Source organism: Lasioglossum baleicum, unplaced genomic scaffold (genome assembly GCF_051020765.1).
Source record: "Lasioglossum baleicum unplaced genomic scaffold, iyLasBale1 scaffold2744, whole genome shotgun sequence".
Classification (NCBI taxonomy): Eukaryota; Metazoa; Arthropoda; class Insecta; order Hymenoptera; family Halictidae; genus Lasioglossum; species Lasioglossum baleicum.
Window position 1 is genome coordinate 8,761 of NW_027471802.1, and position 6,198 is coordinate 14,958.

General features: G+C 31.9%; 1 pseudogene; it reads left to right on the forward strand.

The window, feature by feature from the left end:
- The first annotated feature begins 4,335 nt into the window (after positions 1-4,335).
- Positions 4,336-5,127, forward strand: LOC143221578 (histone-lysine N-methyltransferase SETMAR pseudogene; annotated as a pseudogene).
- The last annotated feature ends 1,071 nt before the right edge of the window (positions 5,128-6,198 follow it).

Consider the following 6,198-nt stretch of genomic DNA (forward strand, 5'->3'; position numbering starts at 1 on the left):
AAAAAATCTTCATTTTTAGATATAATATCTATTTTTAGAGTTCTATTAGATATAATACATATTTTTAGAGTTCTATTAGATATAATAGATATTTTTAGAATTCTATTAGATATAATAGATATTTTTGGAGTTCTGTTAGATATAATAGATATTTTTAGAGTTCTATTAGATATAATAAATATTTTTAGAGTTCTATTGGATATAATACATATTTTTAGAGTTCTAATAGATATAATAGATATTTTTAGAGTTCTATTAGATATAATAAATATTTTTAGAGTTCTATTAGATATAATAGATATTTTCAAAATTAATAAGCAAGTCAAAGTCTTTTATAATATCACTTTGGAGCTTCTATATTTTTATTTTATTTGCTTCAAGTAATTTTAATTTTTAAGATAAGTCCTATGTATCTCAGGCTATAAATAAAGACTGTATAAAAATTCAGAAAATTATCACTTTGATTCGTAGCTCGCATCAGTAAGTGTACCCTAATGAAATTAACATTGAACATTTACTAGAAGATGGCTAGGAACGAGGGTCTTCTGTAAGGTTGCAGCATAATAAGGCCACCTTTGATGGCGTAATTATAAAAATAGGCCAGAATTGTTACAACTGCAAGTTGGGCCACGTAAGCTGTGGTTGACATAGATTTTAATATACATATATCGATGTGAAAGTGAGTGATGTTTGCAAGAAGGGGCGAGAAATGTCAACATGAGCGAATTAGGTTATTATTAAAAATGAGTATGAGTAAAGTGTGATACGAACTGTGTATTTTTATATAACACATGAAAGAAGAAAGAAGAAATGGACCGTTTATTTCGAAAATAGTGCGAGTCCACTTTCTTTAGTTTCGAGAAAATTGAATATTAGCAGATCTGACAATTAAAAAATACAGGTTAATTATGCGAAGTCTGGGAATGTTTGTACTAATTTATCAATATGTAATTTGATTATATAAATTTCTTTTAGGCGAATTTAACTAAAATAATATACAATTTCCAGGCTGCAAATGGACTACACCGCTTTCTTAATTAGTCAATTGTAAATATCGTTTAATTTCAATTTTGAAATAACAAATATCGCTTAAAATATATCTCGTATTAATCCAATTTTGTTTATAAATAATAACAAGAAATAAAATAGGATTAGCATTTTTTATTTTGAACGTTAATTATATTTATATATCGGTAAATTTAACGCGAGATATTGGTGTTATTAATTATTTATGCTCTTCGTGTGGCTGTGTTTTGAAATATTCACGATGCACAGGAGGTATATAAGGTAATAGCTGCTGCATATGCTTATATTTTTCTTATGTAATAGGCTTGGCATCGCGATACAAAGGCGCCAGGCGATTTTTTCAAATTTTGGCGCTCTTCCCCGACATGTGGGTGATAAATTTAGAGTCTTAAATTCTGTGTCCTCCATTGATGTTTTATATAAAATAGTATACGGCGCAGTTTTGCAAAATCTCATCCAACATATTCGCAACCAATTTACTTTTTCTCCATTAGTGTTTCTTCTTATCTGTTTTTTAATCGCGTTTCGTAGATTTTTCGTTGAAACGAAATTCTCTCGTTTCATTTCGTGTAAAATAGTAACTTTTCGCACGTGAAATAAAACAATCGTGAATTCGGTGTCCACTAATCCCGCCACATGTCTATGGAAATTCGACTTACACCACTTTCTTAATCAATGGTTACGCAATTTCTTTTACCGGCCAATTTTAAATTGAACAAAGCATTGGCATTTTTTAAGATATTAACCAGTTAACTGTGGCGTCTTTATTTGAGAGCGCGCACCGTTTTGTGTCGCCAGAATCGAGGCATGACGAGTATACTCGTCAATCACAGAGTAAGTTGCGCTGGTAAGATATTGGATCACAAAAATGGGTTTATTTTATAAAATTGACAATTTTACTACTAATATTTACTTATTTGGTTAACATACACGTATATTACATACATATTAAACTGAAAACGTAATAAAAACTAAATATTATACATATAAAAGCCAGAATTTAAATTCCTGCTGTGGAGTGGTATTTAGCCACAATAATGGGACATTGCAAATGAAACACCAGTAACGCGATTCCTTCCTGATCTTACGTTTATAGCAGTGTGAACACCATCGCATAGGGTTGTTTGTTTTTGAAGTTGCGGGTATATAATCCGGAACATGATTCCCGCCTAATTGGCTTACATTAAATCTAAATGGCCGAGTTTCTGTCGATTTTTCTCTTTGAATTGGATACGTCGCAAAAATGTCTTCAATAAATTCAGACATAGTTCTGACATCGAACAATTGGCATTTACACCACTCGACAGCTAGGTAACTTCTGGCCAGCAGGTATCAATAGGCTCAGCGCCTGGTCAGCGTCACGCAATTGGCCCATGACTAACCATGCCTGAAGAAACCCTATTATAAATCAACTTTCTGACTTTTACCTTTGCCCCTTTTAGGCTAACATCTAAAAAACGTTATCATCGCACATAAATAAATTCGTCATGCGAATTGGTAAGCAATTTCAGCCGTTGCATACGGGGACGCATGAGTTCATCTCAAATTATTTATATTTTCTATTCGCTTATTTTATTCCGCCATGGTCTCAAATTATTCTAAACATCTTGAAATTTGAGAATACGTATCGTTTTTCTAAAAAATTACAATTTAAATAGCCAATGGTCGCTACTTTATACGCATCACGAGTATACTCGTCGATACACAAAATTGTATCACTTCTCCATGACGAGTATACTCGTCAATCACAGTTAACTGGTTAAATACTAACCAGTCATAAACAAAAAGTTTACTCTAAGTTAAGCATAAATTACGTCTTACCTCATTTTTTTGAAAAATAGACTTACCAAAAGTATACCATATACCAAAACCAAAAAATATTTCCAAAAAAGGTGTATTCTAAAGTTAAATGCACGTGTTCTTAAAAATGTTTAAAATCAATTTTCTCGATATCGTGAAAGCTGCGAATAACAAAATTTTATTCTTTATTTCCGATCTGTTTTCTCACGTAGAATCATCCCCTTTCCGATTGTTCCACCGTTGCTGGGACACCCTATATATCATTGTTCTTTGCTTTGTGTCACTCTGACACCAGGAATCTTAGACAAACGGCGCATCTGCTATTTGCTCTTCATCCTTCCCTTCTAACACATAGATTCCAAGATCCCACACATCCTTGGTAATAACTTTACTTAAAGGTTCTCTTAGGCCAATATTTCTCAGGTCTATTCGCGGATCATCCAGACTGCTTCGTGAAAAATTACTCAGACTGACTAAGATTCTTAAAACTGCGTGAATATTTGAAAAAAAAGCTGGATTGTCTTCAACATCTAAGGCTTACATTACTTTCAAAATGTATAGTCGAATGCTGTAGTATTTGAATTTTATTTACAATTGAAATGGTTTAATTCTCTGCTTTTATTGAATTTGTGAAGAATTTGGATGCAAGGCCTACATTACTTACAAAACGTATAGTCGAATGCTGTAGTATTTGAATTTTATTTACAATGCTAGAATTTTATTTACAATCGAAATGGTTTAATTCTCTTTGTATTGTACTAGTGTAGAATTTTAATTCCAAGTCTACATTACATTAGTATAGTCGAATGTTGTAGTACTGATGGCTTGAATTATACTTACAATTGAAATGGTTTAATTCTCTGCTTTCATTGAATTTGTAAAGAATTTGGATGCAAGGCCTACATTACTTACAAAACATATAGTCGAATGCTGTAGCATTTGAACTTTATTTACAATTAAAATGATTTAATTCTCTTTGTATTGCACTAGAATAGAATTTGAATGTATGTAATACATTACTTCAGTATAGTCGAATGCTGCAGTACTGTAGGTTTGAATTTTATTTATAATTATAATGAAATTGAAATTGAAAATTTAATCCTCTATCTATTGTACTAGAGTAGAATTTGGATGCAAGGTCTAAATTACTTCAGTATATTTTTATTACTTCCAATACTTCATTTTTCGTCCTATTCGTTTCTCTCTCTAATCAGGGTGACGTCCTCCTAAAATTAATTGATTTATAAATTTAACAATTTTATTCACTTGAAAATAATACTAATCATTCGATCTCAGGAAAATTTAGATATCGATGTTTTTATAAACGAAACCCTGTAGTATTGAGTTAGCAACTAAGTGATTGCGAATTTTATCGATAGATGGACTTAACACTTTCTTTTCAAAGCATCTAACCTAAATTTTTTTCTTATCGTTTGGACTTCTACCTTTAATTTAGTAAAAAAATTATATCGATTAGCGCTTTAGTTTTGTTTCTATCCCAATTTAAAAATGAAAGAACAAGACGTGCACTTCGGACATATTTTATTGTATTACTTCCGAAAAGGCAAGAACGCATCGCAAGCTCAAAAGAAGTTACGTGCCGTATATGGAAATAAAGCCTTGAAAGAAAGGCAGTGTCAAAATTGGTTTGCCAGATTTCGTTCTGGTGATTTTTCACTGAAAAATGCTCAACGATCTGGCCGTCCAGTTGAAGTCGATGAGATCCATATCAAGGCCGTTATCGATTCAGATCGTCATAGCACAACACGCGATATCGCGGAGAAGCTCGATGTATCGCATACATGCATTGAAAAAAAATTAAAAATGCTTGGTTATGTCGAGAAACTCGATTTATGGATCCCTCACCGGCTTAAGGAAATTCATTTGACGCGACGCATTAGCATCTGCGATTCGCTTCTGAAACGCAACGAAATTGATCCATTTCTGAAAAGCCTAATTACTAGCGACGAAAAGTGGATAGTTTATAAGAACGTTAATCGGAAGAGATCGTGGGTGATGCAAGATGAACCAGCCCAAACGACATCAAAAGCAGAGATTCGCCAAAAAAAGATTATGCTGTCAGTCTGGTGGGATTATAAAGGAATTTTGTACTTTGAACTTATGCCACAAAACCAAACGATCGATTCAAACGTGTACGTTCAACGACTCGCCAAACTGAGCGATGCAATTGAAGAAAAGCGGCCGGTATTGTCAAATCGTAAGGGTGTTGTTTTCCACCATGATAACGCAAAGCCCCACGCGTCTTTGGTCACTCGTGAAAAATTATTGGAATTAGGTTAGAACGTTTTGTCACATCCATCGTATAGCCCTGGTCTTGCGCCTTCAGATCACCATATGGACCGTTTATTTTGAAAGTGGTGTAAGTCCATTTTTGAGAAAAATGAGCTATCACGTAATTCATGGTTAATTTAATGTAAATTTTTTATATATAACTAGTCCGTGTTTAATTTCTCAAAAAAATCCCATGTTTTGTACAACTTAAAATCGGTCGGTAAATGAAATTGCATAATCATCAATTATGAAAGTAGTGTAAGTCCGATTGACAGAGGTAGGTGGCATAGCAGATGGATGCCGATCAGTAATTTGTTATTATTTTTCATTTGTTTTATATTAAGTGTGATATTACGTGTCAAGAGTTGCTAATTTAGGTTAGTTATTCTATTTTTTTGTTAAAATGGCTAACTTCATATTAACATCAGATAGTGGTATAGGTAAGAACAAATGGTAAACCACTATTATCTTATAACAATTGAAAATATTTATTTTATTTAATTATAATTAAATTCACACAGACATAAAGCCCATGAATATAAACAGAAGAATAATCTTAGATTCAGAGGATGAAAATAATTCCGCTAGGAACAACAAATTAACGGATCGAAAAAAGAGAAGAAGAATTATAGAGGTAGAATCTTCATCAGATGAAGATCTTGTTATTCAGAACTTGGATTCTGCAGAACAAAATAAAGAAAAATATTTGCAACAAATAAACAAAATTAAGCGAAATAATGGACAAAAGTACTATACAAAAAGAGGAAAATCCATTCCTGCAAAACAATTTGAATCCAAAAATTGTAATTGCTCGAAGAAATGTATAGAACGTATTAATGAAGCACAACGTATGGAAATTTTTGATAAGTTCTGTTAATTTTATGTGTTGTTATGCGTATTTGTAAACAAAATTATATTAAAATGAAGTATATTTTAAGCGATATTTGATTTTTCAAAATTGAAATTAAACGATTTTTACAATTGTCTAATTTTGAAAGTGTCCATTTGCAGCTCATAAATATGTGTTATCATAGTCTAATTCGCCAAAAACAAATCTATATAATCAAATTAAATGTTGAT